The sequence below is a fragment of the Arachis ipaensis genome, chromosome B01, assembly GCF_000816755.2.
Source record: "Arachis ipaensis cultivar K30076 chromosome B01, Araip1.1, whole genome shotgun sequence".
Lineage (NCBI taxonomy): Eukaryota > Viridiplantae > Streptophyta > Magnoliopsida > Fabales > Fabaceae > Arachis > Arachis ipaensis.
This window is the reverse complement of record NC_029785.2, coordinates 4,636,604-4,653,645: the sequence shown is the minus strand read 5'-3', so window position 1 is coordinate 4,653,645 and position 17,042 is coordinate 4,636,604. Positions and strand designations below refer to the sequence as shown.

Sequence of the window (17,042 nt, the reverse complement as noted above, 5' to 3'; positions counted from 1 at the left end):
TACAAAAAATTTTTGTAACAAAAAATAGAACTGTTACAATTCAAAGTAATATTTTGTCACAAATTTTTTTGATACAAAAAACGAAATTTGTTACAAAAGTGGTAACACTTTTTTACTTTTAAAATATTTTTCGTAACAATTTAGATTTTTATATCGTAATATTTTGTTACAAAATACTATTTACTTTTGTAACATTTTTTTTTCTTTTACTTACAAAAATAGAAAGTTTATTTTAAAATATTTAATTGAATAATTGATATATCAATTAATTTTCTAATCCCACTAACTCAACATTTATATGATATATAATCATATAGATAATTAAAATATCTTACATGTCATTAAGATTCTTTTACAATAAAATAAGTTCTACAAATTTAACTAAACACAACTTTTTCCTAACATAAAATTGTATCATATCGAATTTATAATTCTTGATTCTTCTAACATATTTCAGTCAATATAAAGTCTAGCATGTTGGCATCAATTTTGTACCCCTGCAAATATAAACAATAAAAACCAAAATAAAAAAATAACACATAACACTATCTCCATCCGAGTAAAAATTTAAGTTAGAACTTACAAGTTAAAATGAACTAATTCTTTAAGAATCTATTTTTAAAGTTCAAAACTAGCCAATCAAAAATATAAATTATCAAGAATTACAAATTCAATATATAAACTTGGGCCAATTAATGACAATTCAATCACAATTTAGTGAACAAAGTTATTAAATTTACATAAGTATCAATTGTCAAAAAATCACTACAAAACATAATTTTCACCAAAATCTTCGTAACAAATATACTTAACTTTTTTCTTATGCTTTGACATAAGGTATATGTCAAAACACAAGATAAGAATATAAAGAAGCACCTGTACACTATCAAGCAAAACATAAATGGTAAGGTAACTTGGCCTTGTATTTCCAACAATCTTCTGTTACACATAAAAAGGAACATACAGAGAAATAATATATTGATCATTACCAGTTGCTATGATACTCTCAGCCAATGCAAGGATAGCCCCAGGTGGACGCATGAAACAGCTTTTAAGTGCAGTCGTTTAAAACTGCATATACATATAAAATAATAATAAAAAAAATGAATCTTGTCAACATGTATAGCTAAATTGTCCTACTGATTTAAAATCATAACATATATCATTAATTAATTAATACAGTGGTATCGAATTGTTCTCCTGCAAACTATTACAAAGTAAGTAAGTAACAAAAAGAATACGCAATTGAGTTCAAGATTCAGCCAAAGTAACTCAATAGTAACAAATACTAGAAATAGGGAAAAGGAAATGCTAAAAGAGGGGAATAAATAAACAGTTTTAGATATTCACTCTACCTTAAAAGCTACATAGGATTTATTGGTGTGTTTTTAATCCTGATAGCACTCCTAACCTTTTTACCTAGCTCATCTACAGAAGATAGCAAGGAACGATCAGACATCCACATAACACAAGGATTAGATTGAGCAATCATCCACAGCATCAGCATAAATAATCTTATCTATTGGATAAAGATCAAAATCACGCTACTGATTTAAAATAATAACATATATTATTAATTAATTAATACAGTGGTATCGAATTGTTCTCCTGCAAACTATTACAAAGTAAGTAAGTAACAAAAAGAATATGCAATTGAGTTCAAGATTCAGCCAAAGTAACTCAATAGTAACAAATACTAGAAATAGGGAAAAGGAAATGCTAAAAGAGGGGAATAAATAAACAGTTTTAGATATTCACTCTACCTTAAAAGCTACATAGGATTTATTGGTGTGTTTTTAATCCTGATAGCACTCCTAACCTTTTTACCTAGCTCATCTACAGAAGATAGCAAGGAACGATCAGACATCCACATAACACAAGGATTAGATTGAGCAATCATCCACAGCATCAGCATAAATAATCTTATCTATTGGATAAAGATCAAAATGACGCATTGAGCAAAAAAATATGAACACGACGGCAACCCCTTTTCTGCAACGACGACAACAGAAGCTTCGCTGGCTGTGAATGTGGCTTGACGGTGGTGATGCGGATGACTCCCTTCTTTTTCCGTCGTTCTTCCTATTCTCCTCTGCTCAGATCGGCGTTGACGGCGGTGAGAAAAACTTCGGGACGTCGCGTGTGACGGCGGCAGCAGCAGCTTGAACGGCGACGGCGGTAAGCTCCACGAACAGTGACTGTTCGAGCTTGATGGAAGGCAGAACGGCGACGGCAAGACACGAACGGCGGCGACTCTGGGCAGTAACCCCTCCTTTGTGAGCTCTCCCTCTCTGTGCGAGCTTTCTCTTCTCGACAGAACAACAGCGACTCTCTTCTCTGGGCTCAACAGTTCGGTGGTGGCGGAACGGATTGGGCGCCACAAAAATATTAATTAACTTAACTCTAAATATTCATAAAACTAATTTAATTACTTTAGATTAATTTCTAAAAATAAAGAATTCAAATTAATAAAATAAACCATAATTTATTCATAAGGTTTAATTATTCTGTTGGTCTCTATAGTTTCGCAAAATTTTCAATTAGGTCCCTATACTTTTTTTTTTCTTTTAATTGGATCCCTGCACTAATTTTTTTTTTCAATTAGGTCCCTCTTAACAGTAATTGGCTTAATTGTATAGGGACCCAACTAAAAAAAAAATGGTACAGGGACTCAAATAAAAAGAAAAAAAAGTGTAGTGGACCCAATTAAAAAAACAAATTGGTGCAAGGACTCGATTAAAAGGAAAAAAAGTATAGGGACCTAATTAAAAATTTCGCGAAACTATAGAGACTAACAGAGTAATTAAACCTAGAAATTATTTAAATTAAACTATATAATTCTTCCATTACTGAATTTTAATCTCTATCATGCAAAATATTATATTATAATAAAATTATATAAGAATTTTGATTAATATAAAAATCAGCCGAACAGATGCTTTGTGACAAAAAATTTTATATTTTGTGACAAACAAATAACTTGTTACAAACAATATTGAATTTTGTGACAAATTAATTTTTTGTTACAAAATAATTAAAATTTTTGAAACAAATAGATATTTTATTACAAAATATTTTAAACTTTTGCAACAACTTTATCTTTTGTTATAAAATATTATAAAATTTTACAACAAAATACCGAATCGTTACAAAAGCTAATATAATTTGTAACAAAAAAATTAAGTCGTTACATAATAACAAAATATTTTGTAACAAATTATATTGTTGTTACAAAACATTATTATTATATAACAATTACTAATTTTTGTTACAAAAAATTTTTTTGTGACAATTTTAAATTTGTTACAAAGTTTTGTTACAAATGTTTCATTTTTTTGTAGTTATATTCCTAATGTTTCAAAATAAATCAGTTTTCACAAAAGAGACTACTTTAATAGCATACTATTCAGCTAATTTATTCTAAAACTAAATTTTATAAAATAGATGAGTACGATAATTTAAATTATTATATATTTTCTTATATAACAAATCCAAGACATTTACATAGCACAAAAATTAATAAGTAAACAACAAACTACAATATATAAGAACCACATAATATAAGGTGTCCTTATTAATCAATTGTTCATCATTTTTTTGTTTAATACAAAATTGAATTCATGACAAAAAAATTTAAATAACAAAGAAGACAAACAATTTTTTGTATAATAAAATTTTCATACTATGTCTCTAATAAAAAAATCATCACATTATTTTTTTAATAAATTAAATCTAAATAAGAGAAAAGAATAAATAAACTTTTCTTCGCCAAAAAATAAATTTACAGTGAATTTGTAAAGCCAAAATAAATAAAAAAAATCAAAAGCGCGCTATTAATAATAGCATACAGAAGATCACCGCACAAAAAGCCAAAAATAAGATATAATTGTTTCAATCAAAAGAACGATTCAATAATCAAATTGATCTTTTTAATGATTCAAGTATGGAAGGCTTTGATACTATTTATTGAAAATTCTTAGTTTTCATAATCTCAAGATCATTCATGTTAAATTATTAAGAAATAAATACTTGAATGCAAAAACGTACCTAAATTCGTGAATATGGTTGAAAGTATTTGGTTCTTTAATCTTCCTCAACTAAAGCCGTCTATATCCTTAATAGGGCTGAATCGCAATTCCTCATATGGAAAAAGAACTGCAAGACGGCTTTGATATACTGGGACCAAAACCCTGAAGTTACTATTTATATTTGAGTGTGACATCCACTAAACCCTAAAATTAAAATAAAATAGTTTATCTTATTTTATTCTCATTTAATTCAAAATCAAAAATAATAATGACTTATTTAATTCAGTATTTATGACAATAAATGATATCACCATTATATAAGTCATCTAATGTGATATAGCTTAATTTGTGATTATAATTAATATATGTATTGGTCATAAATAGATTAGGAAATAATAATTTCTTAACAACTATATCCCATATCTTATAGTTCTATCACTACAAGAAAAACGCTAAGTACCGTCGGAAAAATAATTAAAATATGACGATAATTAAATTACCATTAGAATAAATCAGACGGTATAAACCTCGGTGGTAAATGGTTACTGTCGGATTTTTTTCGTCCGACGGTAATTACCGTCAGATTCTGTGACGAAATATAGTTAGTACGAAAACGAAATATGATGAACGATACTGGTGAAATTTTTTCGACGGTAACGTTAGCACCAAGTCATACGTCACCTGTAACACCCTAACTACCAGAATGTTACGCTTCGGACTACGCTACTCTGATGGCTCGGGTATTATGACGACTCTTAACATATTTAATAATAAAATAGGAGCCTGTTTAAAACTTAAAGTCGTATTTTTCAAAAGAAACCTTTTACTTGAAAAGATACATAATGCGAGTAATGATCACTGCATATTGAAGATACATATACTTTACTTCTGAAGCGGGTACGATATCTGTGAGTGAATATTATATCCGTTGTTTTAATATTAGCCTGCTCTGTAGCCTTTTGCCGCATTAACTACCACTTTGTTTGGTGAACACTTATCTTGAAAAGCTTCCACCCTACGGAGTTCCTCCAAGTTTTTGTAAAATCTTGAAGCCATATAACCTTTTTGCATCGAGCCTATCTTGTATCTTTTGCCTTGTACCACACTTGTTCTTCTTTATATGTATATTCAAGTCATAAGGCCTATCCGGTTTCTAAGAATTTGTGTGTGTGTGCGTGTGTGTTTGTGTATGTGTGTGTGCACACGCACGCCGAGACTTCTTGCTTTTTTTAAAGTGATTAAAAGTAAAGTATTCAAAAACTGTTTAATATTTTACGTATTAAGTTAATTTTTGAAGACAAAAATTTTTATAAGTGGGGTAGGATGTAAGACTCCAAATTTTGAAAAAGTTATTAATAAATTATTTATGATCTATTATATTTATTTAAGAATATATTTATAGAGATTTTTATATATAAGTTGAGTAAATTCTTATTTATTATTTAGAGTTCTTATAATTGAAAAATAGTGAATAATTTATATGCCTTAATTTTAAATGTTTAGATTTTTAACCTTATTAATAAAAAAGAATTAATTTACTTGTCTCCAATTTTTATTAATTGGTATTTAATTGAAAATAATTTACAAATAGAAAATTAAAAGGTATTTTAAAGATGGATATTTTATATTTAACTTGGTTTTTAATTATTATTCTATATAAATTACACTACTACATACTCCTATTTTTAATAAAAATACCTAAACTAACTCACACCACCCCAAACTCTAACACACTACACTCACCTCTCTCACACTCCCCTCACCCACGGCACTCACTCTCACCAACACACCCACATATGGTTCTGAGAAAAAGAAAGAAAGGAAAGAAAGAAAGAAAGGAAGAGAGAAAGAAGGAGAAGGGAATGGAGATGAGGGAGATCCAAGAAAGAGGGGGAGCACCAGTAGAAGAGGAAGATGCACCGCAGTTGGTGGGACACGCCGTCGTGTTGCCATTGCCGTCGTCAAGGAGAAGAGACGCGCGTAGGGGAGGAGAAGCCGCCACTGCCCTCACGTCCGTCGTCGTCTTCGCGGGGCTCATGTCGCCACCGTCGCCGCCGCTGCTGTACCTGCGCCACCGTCGTCCTCATCGTGTAGTCAGAGTTGCCGTCACCCATGGTGGAGAGAGAGAGAGAGAGACCCGCACCCAGCCACCGCCGTCTCTGCCGCCGAGAAATGCCACTGCCGCCGCTGAGATCCACCGTTGGTAACAGTTTTGTATTTGATTTTTTGTTCTTTTAAATTCCTGGGTTTTTATCGTCACAGCGTGGTTGTTGCAGTCGCGGTCACCGGAGCTTTTGGTCGCCGCTGACGCTCGAGATAGTTGTCGGATCCACTGCCGGGTCGATTCGGAGTTTCGGTTGCTTTGCTTTGTCATTACAGTAAGTATATCTGTCTCGGAACCCTCGCATTAGTATTCAGATGTATTATTAAGGTTTTCACGACGTTAATATTTTAGTATTTAATTATCTGGGCCGCATGTTGTGATTTAAAGTTCTATATGCTGTTGCGAAAGTAAGTAAAGCTGTGGATTGAAGCTACTGTTGATTCCGGGCCGAGAGGAGAGGAATTCTCTGATGTGTTTGGTTTATTAGTTCGAATTGTTGAGGTAGGGGTTTTTCTAAAAACTCAATTTTATAATTTGGAATTGTTATAAATGGATATTAATGTGAAAAATACACCTTTTAGTGATTGTATAAGTCTTATGTATTGTTTGGCTGTTTTGGGATGAATATGATTGTTGTCTAATTGGATTGTGGTTTGGTTTTGTTAAATGAATGGTTGCTGAATTATTTCTTTAAACTTTTGGAAATGAGTTTGGTTTGTTGAAAATGATTTGAGTTTGAATCTGTTTTCTTGAAATATGAGAATGATATGAATTTTTGGAATCAATTTGATTTTAAACTGATTTGGTTTTGAACCCCTGGAAGGAGTTGCGGAATAGTTTGGTTGGGACCTGAAAAGGCTGGCAAAGTCCAAGTTTTAGGGGAGATGCTGTCGAAATTTTATTATGAGATTTAAGACTCTATTTAAAATGTTATTTAGAAAAAGATTTGGATTTGAGAGATTCTATTATTTGATTATTTCTTTATTAAGAAATAGATATGTTTCGAGTTTAATCTATTTAAGAAAAGAATATGTTTTAAGGTTGATTTAAAAATGAAACGACCTATATTTTGGAGTTTGATTAAAGAAGTACTTTTGGAGGAATTTTAGTGGATTTAAAAGAATTTGAACTTTGATTGATTAATTTCGTTTTGCTTTTTAAAGTATTCTTTAAATTTTAAAGTAGCACGATTAAATAATTTCGAGCCTTTGGGAATGTCTCCGATTTAAGAATGAAACAGAAATTGGTTTTGGGTTTAAATAATTTGGTTTTGAAATTGGGTCGGAACTTTAGGCTTATATCACCCGCCAACTTATCGTCGGAAATAATTTTTTATTTTAAAAAAATGGTTCAGTTGTTACCGTTGAAATATTCTGACGGTAGTTTTTTATTTTTTTAAAATAATCTTTTTCCGTCCATCTATAATGTACCCCTGATAATTAATAATTGAAATAGTGCCTTAAACCTGATGTAAAAATAAAAAATTTAAATTAAAGATACAGAATGATTTGGAATTGAAATATCTGAAACAAAGCTAACTATATTACATTCTCCGCAAATTTTCTTAAAGAAATACATATCACAGAACTATATTTACATTGATTATATTTAGATTCATCATCTTCTTCCTCTGGTTTACCATCCCCCTCTTTCGAGGTAGTTTCCTGATTATCATCAAAATCGTCTTCCTCTTCTTCGTCTCCATTGACCCTGTCTTCTTCTTGACGATCGTCGTCCTCTGGTAGAAGTGCGTCGACATCTATTCCAAGGTCAATGATGTCATCATCTATAATAGCAAAACCTAAGGGTGATTGGTTCACCGGTATCAACCACCATTTTCGTAGGAGTCGGTTCGTCAATCTGGTAAGGTTCTTGACCCTCTATCCTATCATCAGACTTGATGCGGCCTCTTGACTTAGTCTTAATGTAACACCCTACCACACTAAACTTTACGCTTAAGTCGTAAAACAGAGGTGGTGTGGTATTACAACCTCTCAAACAAAATGAGTATATATAATAGCAGAAGAATTATAATATGCTAGGAGCCTTGAAGAATAGAGGAAACAAAAAAATCGCAAAATAAAAGCGCAACGCTCAAGGTACGAGTTAACTTACGTGCTAAGAAAACCATAATTATTAAACATAAGACTACAGAAGTAGGAATATAGTGTCAAGGATACAAAATAACAAGCTCCTAACTCAGCCTTCAAAGTCAAGACTGGCCGGAGAATATTTACACACACACACACACACACACACACACACACACACACACACACACACACAAACATAGTATGGAATGAGAACCGGAGATTCTCAGTATGGTAAAGGTGCCACACACATAATATATAAGGTCCTGGGAATGCCAGAGGCAATCCTAGAACACCGACACTCAGATTATAGAGCTTAAAGTATTAAACTGAAGCAATAAAATGTGGTTTTCTAAGAGTATCTAAACCTGAATTAACCTTAAATTTAAATCTCATACTGCCATTCCTCCATACCTCCAACTCCATTATACATTTCACAGATAAATAAGCAGATAAAGACAAGCACAAGAAGGTCACAAATACTGCAGGTAACAAACATACATTTAACATGGCAAGTACATTTAGGTACACCCAGTTAAAGCACAATCAAGTAATTCAAGTAATATGCACATGATGCATGCCTGTCCTATGGCTGATGAGGCTCATCTGTCGGTTATCCAGCCAACCCGACAAGTCTGAATTGAACTTAGACTGTCCCCCGACGTGCATCCCCAAGAGTCTATGCATAGCTTTTTCTCATATAATCAATATTGCTCAATGGAATTACATTCCTGGGAATTTATATAGTGCCCGGTCACACTTACGTCGTAGGGTCAATAGAGTATCGAGTTTTTTACCTGGTACACGTGGTGGCAAGCCACGGCACTTTATCCAGGGAACCTCGTATCTCAGATTATTCAAATTCATAAGCCATATAATTAATTCAATTATAATTCATCAACATCCATATCATTCTCAATCGCATCTCATTCATCATCATACATCAATCATATTCAATCCTTATCCTTCATTATCACACCTCCCATTCCATCCATCAATAGTTCCAATTCAAAACATAATTCATTCTTTTCTAAATGAGTCAAACTTAAAACATGCTCATTTTCTTAATAACTCAAAATCAAACCATATAACCTTTGAATCTAAATCTTTTTAAATAATCATATAAACAAAATCTCTAATTTTTATAAAATTTCGGCAGCATCTCCTCTAAAACTCGGACTTTGCCACCCTTTTCGGGTCCAAACCTGCATTCTTTTCAATTCAACATACCCTTCCTCATTATCATAACAATCACCACAATAAATCTACCTCAGATCAACAATTAAACTCATACAATATTCAAATCCAACAACCAAAATTTAACTAAGAATCATAGTTCACAAATCCTAGGCTTTTAACACAAAATACCTCATTATCACAACAACCTCCACAATAGTTATACCTTAAATCAATAATTCACCAAATCACCAGTTAATCAACAAGCACCAAACCAACCATGTTCATCAACAGGATACTAAGTATTAAATATACACATGTAATCCAACTTATCCTATGGTCATCTAGTCTAAGTTTTCACAGAACATTATATATTAAATGCAAGAAACCTAAACCATACCTTGGCCAATTTTGACGTAACGACCAAAGCATTTTATTCAAAATCAAGACAGCCCCTTAAAATTCAACAAACTCTAAGCTCAGCTTCCTCCAAGTTCCAATATTCACAATTTCAAGCTCCAATTATTTATTCACAACCTAATACACATTTATAACACACATATATCCAATGTAATACTCAAAGCTCAAATTCAATAAAATTAAAATAAAATTATCGTATCCTCACCTTACCCAAGCTTCACATAAGTAAGAGTGAACGTTTTCCTCAAGCTAATTGGATCCTAAAACATCAGAAATCAAAGAAATTCAATTTCCTATTCAATAGTTCAAGAATTGGGGGAAGAGAAAGCTGAGGGTGAAATAACAAGTTACCTATGAAATTGTTCTGGTAGAAACGTAGAGCTCAACGCAGTGGACGCGTGGCCATAAACGGTACGGCAATCAGAGCTCGGACGGAGAAGTTACGGCGTACGGAAGTTTGCCATAAGGGTTCGGCACTACTTCTCTTCCCTGGGTGCTTCCCGCTGCTATCGGGTGAAATGTTGGAGAGAAGAGCTGTTGGGCTCATTTAATGTGATGGCCCGGTTGGACCGATGGCCCGGTTTGGATCTGGTTCAACCGGTTCGATCCGTTTGATCCAATCTTGGACCGTTTTCTTCGAAATTGGTGTCAAAATTCTCGTTTCGATGAGCTCTATCCTAATTTAATATTATATTCGCATTTCTAATCTTCCTTATTAAAAATTAATTTATTGACTAATTACCTACTAATTTAACTGGGGTTTACACTTAACCACAACTACCCAACTAGACTTGCACGAACCTGGATAAAATAATAGTATACTTGTCGTACATTTTAAGATAGAATAAAAGGATCGTAGTACCTATATTTCCTGGTTATATTAAGTTTAGTGATATCGTAGTCCTTGGGCTTTCGTGTTCCTTGTCGCAAACTTGGATCATACCATTCACATTTAAACATGCACACCTTGTACGTAGTGTGACAGAAATACTCTAATTCAATTATATTGTGCAACACACTAAACCAATCAGAGTGACCCCTGCCTAAATATCTGCGAACCCAAACTCCGGTGTTATCTATTTTTTGTTTCAGTCGACCACTGTAAGATATGGAACCGATATGCATTAACAGTGTATATCGGGTAGCTGATGCCCTTATTTATTGGGCCTCAACTAAGTGCAACTAGTTCCGAATTTGTTGTATCAGTTAGCTGCACATTGACATATTCTCTGAACCAACGTAGAAAATTGTTCAATGAGTTATCAGGATTTGCCTCTTGGAATAACCTATATGATTCATCGTAGGATAAAGAAGTTTTAGTTAGATTAAGAAGTTAATATCTTACTGATTACAGTATTTATCAAGATTTATAAAACTCACATGAGGTAGGGTGAAATTTGGTCACAGTTAAGCAACGCATGCAGATATGCAACATCGATTTTCTTCTGCTTTAACCAGTAGTCACCGTCCGCACCCATTGCAGCTCCTTCTGGCAAAAAGATTGGGTATGTTATTGCACTTGACCAGGATTCTCCCCTCTCATCGTTCCTTGCAACCCTTGTTCTACGTGACTCAACATGAGATTGAAAATAGAATGAGCAAAATGCATATGTTTTCTTAGCTAGGAATGCTTCGCAGATGCTGCCCTCAATCCGAGCTTTGTTATTCACGGTGCGCTTGAATGAGCCAATTATCCTTTCAAATGGGTACATCCACCTAAATTAGACCGACCCACAATTTCTTGCTTCGTACGGTAGGTGGACTGCTAAGTGTTCCATAACGTCAAAAAAGAATGAAGAGAATATTCTCTCTAGCTTACAAAGTATGATGAAAATTTTCTTGTCCATAACTGTGAGGTAATTAATGCTAAGTTTCATAGTACATTACTCCCTAAAGAACTCACTTATTTCTGTGAGGGATTTCCAGATGTTGGTTTAGCCCACCGTCCGTTATCAAGTCTCTTTAAGTTCGGATTTGGCTACCTACAAATGTCCGCCAAGTCTAACCTAACCTTATCGTTGTCCTTTGTTCGCTCATTGCTCATTATTGTGTGTATGATATTATCAAACATATTTTTTTCAATTTGCAACACGTCAAGATAATGTTGAACCAAGTTGAGTTTCCAATAAGGCAACTCCCAAAATATACTCTGTTTAGTCCAATTATGCTTCCGGCCATATCCTGAAGGTCTCATACCTGCCCTGTTATCGATGATCCTTGGAATGCTACGGACACGTTGCCAAACTTGCCTACCACCCAACCTCACAGGTTCCTGTTCGTGTTCAGTTTTATTCTTTTTAAACGAGTCCCTGTTGCACCAAAAATGATGTTTGAAGTCGAGGAATCTTTTATGGCAATCAAACCACAAATTCTTACCACCATTCGGCAACCAAAATGCCTTCGTATCCTCCATACAAATGGGGCATGTCATTCTACTCTGAGTGGACTAACCTGACAACATGCCATATGTAGGAAAGTCGTTAATGGTCCACATCAACGCAGTCCACAATTGGAAGTTTGTCTTAGTCGAAATACCATACATTTCTACACCATCAATCCACAAGTCCATTAACTCACCCACCAAGAGTTGCAAAAAGACATCTATTTTGACCTTTGGATTGCTGGGACCAAGTATGATGCAAGTTAAGAACATGTATGAGTCCTTCATACACATTTCGGAACTCAAGTTATAAGGCGTCACGACTATAGGCCAATAAGAGTACGCGTTACCGAAATTATAATTTGGTGCAAACCCGTCAAAGCATAAAGCTAGTCTAACATTTCTGAGCTCGCTCGCAAATGTAGGATGGACCCGATCAAAATACTTCCAAGCTTCTCCGTGTGACAGATGCATCATGATTCCATCATCTCTCTTGTTGTTACTATGCCAGGTCATGTGAGGAGCTGAAATTATCTATGCATACAATTATTTCAGCCTAGGAATTAAGGGCCAGTAGTGCATTCGTTTCATTGGAATTTTCTTTAAACGACGTTTATTGAGCTGTTCTCTCACGACTTGGAACCTCAGTGATCTACAAAATCTGCATTCAGTTAGGTCTGCATTTATCTTGTAGTGCAACATACAACCATTCAGACAACAATCAATTTTCACTACATTTAGATCCAATCTCAAAACTAGCTTCTTTGCTTCGTAGTGGTTTTGAGGGATACCAGTGGACCTGACATGTACCAGTTCACTGCAAAGGGTAGCTCACATATCAAAGGACTCTTGAGTATGATTTGACTCTAACTTAATATTCATCATCCTAACATATGCAAACAACTCCGAATGAACGCACCCCTAGTACAAAGGTTTCACAACAGATTCTAACAGATGATAAAATATCTTCGCTTTCAGGTTAGACTCTTCTTGAGTGTCTTCCAATTTGGTAATACCTGTTGCATCACACACCATCTCGTTGTATCTCTCTTGGTTAGCCTCCCAACTCATTTCATCCATGTTTAGGTCTCTCATCATCCGAACCTTCCTTGATTGACAACCGAACATATTCAAATTAGAGGCAGACCGATTAATTTTCTACTCGTCCACTTCTCCATGTTCTGTCCAAATCCAATACTCATCCTTGAACCCGTTACGGTAGAGATGAAGCGTTATGTCAACAAGTCCTAACCACTTAGTCAACCGATACTTTTGACACAGACACCTAGATACCCCGTTAGACCCAAACGGTTCCACGTTGAAGACATGCGCGACAAAGCATCAACTCCCTCAAAGAATTTAGGTTTTAAACCCCTTGGTCACCGTTATCCCTCGACGATGACTTGGAATCATATTGAAACACATACCCTAGAATTCAACGAACAACATAAATTATTCCATTTTTTAGAAAATTCGGCAGAGTGTACCATGTAATTAGACTCTCCCGCCAAATACATTTATTATTTTCTGACAAACCAAACATGTTTTAAAAAATTTAAATGGTAATTCAAAAAAATTTATCCTTGAATCAGAGACATCCATGAAATAAATATAACATTTTTTACATAGGAAACAGATGCATGCATGAATTATAACATACACGCATTCAACAAAACATCAAATCCTAACTGTTTTAGTGCACAACTCCTTATAACTCCACAATTTTCTAGCAAACAAGGGTTTCGAGAAGGCGCCACTATACAACCTTCTCCCACTTCCGTCCTAAAACACTATCCTAGAAAAAGTAAATCCGACTAAAAATTTAAACAATTTATTATATTCAAAGATAGAAAATCAACCTAGAATATTACTACAGAAACAACAAAAAAAGCAAACTCCAACTGATTTTAGAGAGAACAACACCATCCTGATAAAAAAGACAACGTATTAAGTTCACAAGTTGAAAATCAGAAACTAATTTGAAAGAATAAGTAAAATTCATTAGTCCAATTAATTATAACCTAATTCTAATTTCACCAAACTAACAAGAGACATGTCAAAAATAAGCAACATAAATTTAATGCACTTGAAAGAACACTCATTCACTAAACTCCACTAAAATCTTCCAACAACTCAAGCACTCCTAATCTCACCTTACTTAATCTACTCTAACATTATTTTATTTTTACATCTATTAAATTAACACAATAAACTATAATCACACACTTCATTAAAAAAATTTAACCACGGATTTAAACTAAACCCTAACAAAATGATAAAGTCACAACTTAATATGTAAAAATGAAATAACCATACCAATAATAAATCTGATAATAGTGGCTTTAGGGTCTCTTTAACGTGGTGGTGATAGAGGTGGTAGCAATGGCGACGTGAACGGCAACCACAGCGGAAGCGGTCACAGATACAACAGCAGAATTGACGAAGACGTGTAGCAGCAACTTCAGTGGGTACTCCAGGCGGCAGAGACGATGACGACGAGGTTCCAGTAATGGCAACGGTGACATCTCGACGGTGACGGAGATAGCACACCAGAAGAGAGAGAAAGGAGAGAGAGAGGGGGGTTCAGACAAGTGAGTGGGAGGGATTCCATGTTTGAATTTTGAGCGACATTTACCGTCGAATTCTTTCGAACGATAAATCACCAAAACGACATGTTTCATTAAACCGTTATATCGGCGGATTATATTGTCGAAAAATCTGACAATAACATTGGCGCCGTTGAGTCTTATTTTCGCACCAACAATCACCGTCGAGTTTTGCAATGGAAAATATATTTCGACGGTAATTTTTTCTGGCAACGAATTTTTCTTCCTTTCCCTCAGAAAATCAGACTGTGAGTACAATTCGACACTAAATCCGATGATAATTCTATTGGTATTAAGCATTTTTTATAGTGTATGATCTTACTTCTAATATTCTATTTTCAGAGAATTATTATATATCTTAGAAACTTATTCATTTGAATATCGAAATATCTTTTATAAATACACGCCCATCTATTTTCGGTTCGACTCCAACCAGAATCATTAAAAAACTTTTGACACAATTCTCCATTAGAATTATAGCTCAAAATCACTACGTTACTTTCAGAAATATGCATGCTCTATGAAAAAAGTTTTATACCATAAACTATGTATTGGACAAGTTATAGATTGAAAAAATTTTACCAATACCTGAAAATTTTGAAGCTCAATGTGAGACTCGGTGGAACAATTTTCTACTCCATCAGAGATTCAAGAGTCTTGAATTGCTTAGCTTTCAAATTCTTGAACAAATTTCAACCATCTTTTATAAGTGTTTATTCAATATTTTTAATGAATAAATTTTCAGGTGATGTTTACATTATTTTTGCGGTTTACATGAATTACTGGCTATTCAATTTTATTACATTCAAGCTTTTAGTACAATATTACAATATGTCGATAAATCATAAGAATTGAACAATTATATTATGTGTACGCTAAAAATAAGCGACAAAATTATTCAAATGTATAGAATATTTGGCAAGATATAAAATAAACATAAAAAATATGCAAATAACATATATATTTAGAGTGAATACTCAACTTTTTAGTTTCTAAAAAATTTTAGGTCAAATATTTTAGTCTTTAACAAACTTTTACTATCTAAAATTACTGGAGAAATACTCTTGTTAGACAAATTAGTTCCTCGATTGTTTTTATTCAAACTTTTTATGTTTATTGGACAAATAATATAAATCCCTAGTAATTTTTATTATAAAACAATTAGGTGTCAAATATATCACTGTAAGACAAATCTGATTTGGAGACTGTTTTGGCCAATAAAGATAAACTACGGGGATCGATATATGTATTAATTTTTTTCAGAGACTAAAATATTTACTTTTAAAATTCTCAAAGACTAATTTAAATAATTATGTTTTTTTATTTTAAGTTTTGGATTTTTTTAGATAGTTTGTGAATTTTTGAGTACATAATAAATTAATTATATTTTGTTAGGTTTTTATTCCACTTTCAAATATTTTTTTCTGTGGATTATGGGTTGGTAAAAAGTTTCAGATATATGTTTGAAAGTTATTATGAATTAAATTAAATTATAATTAGTTTGAGTACCTGTTTTTTAGTATTTATATATTAGTTTTAAATTAAATATAAATTATCATTATAATAAAAATTCCAAAAACTCTTAATGTTAACCAGTATTTTTAGGATTTTTCTGTAAATGAATAGCAGACAATTCACTCCTAACCAAACTACACTACAGACAATGATAATGATAGGCTTTGTTTGGTAAAATTTTTACTTTTTAAAGATAGTTTATAAAAAAGTAATTTTTAAAAGATGACTTTTTAAAAGTTGTAGCATTTATGTTTGATAAATCAAATTAAAAATAATTTTCAATAAACACAAACAATAATAATTACGTTTGGTAATATAGCTTTAAAAATTAAAAAATACTATAATAGACATAAATACAAACATTAAATTTAAAAATTAGTTAATATATGAGATTATACTAGATTTTTAAATTTTGAAAAATACAAACACATGATCTTTTTAAAAATATTCTGATCGTTTAAAAACTGCAAGTACGAGCACATAACTTTTTTATTTACCAAACACAAAATGAAGAACTTAAATTTTTAGAAAGTACAAGCACCTCTTCGAAAAACTTTACCAAACTAAATCGTAGTATACCTCGAGCTTAATTTTAATTATTCAAACAAAAAAAACAATAGTGATGATAGTACTTGAAATTAGAGTTCAGATGAAAAAAGATTTAGAGGTAGTAATAAAAAGTCTAAAAACTAAAATTTTTTTGTCAATTTAAAATTTATTTCC

The 17,042-nt window shown here is 32.8% G+C and overlaps 1 long non-coding RNA gene across 1 annotated transcript; it reads right to left on the bottom strand.

Moving 5' to 3' along the window:
- LOC107616235 lies at positions 294-1,519 on the bottom strand. The gene is made up of 3 exons (XR_001614507.2): positions 1,356-1,519; positions 990-1,071; positions 294-497 (listed from the first exon to the last, which is right to left on the bottom strand). It is a non-coding gene; the product is annotated as an uncharacterized LOC107616235 (long non-coding RNA).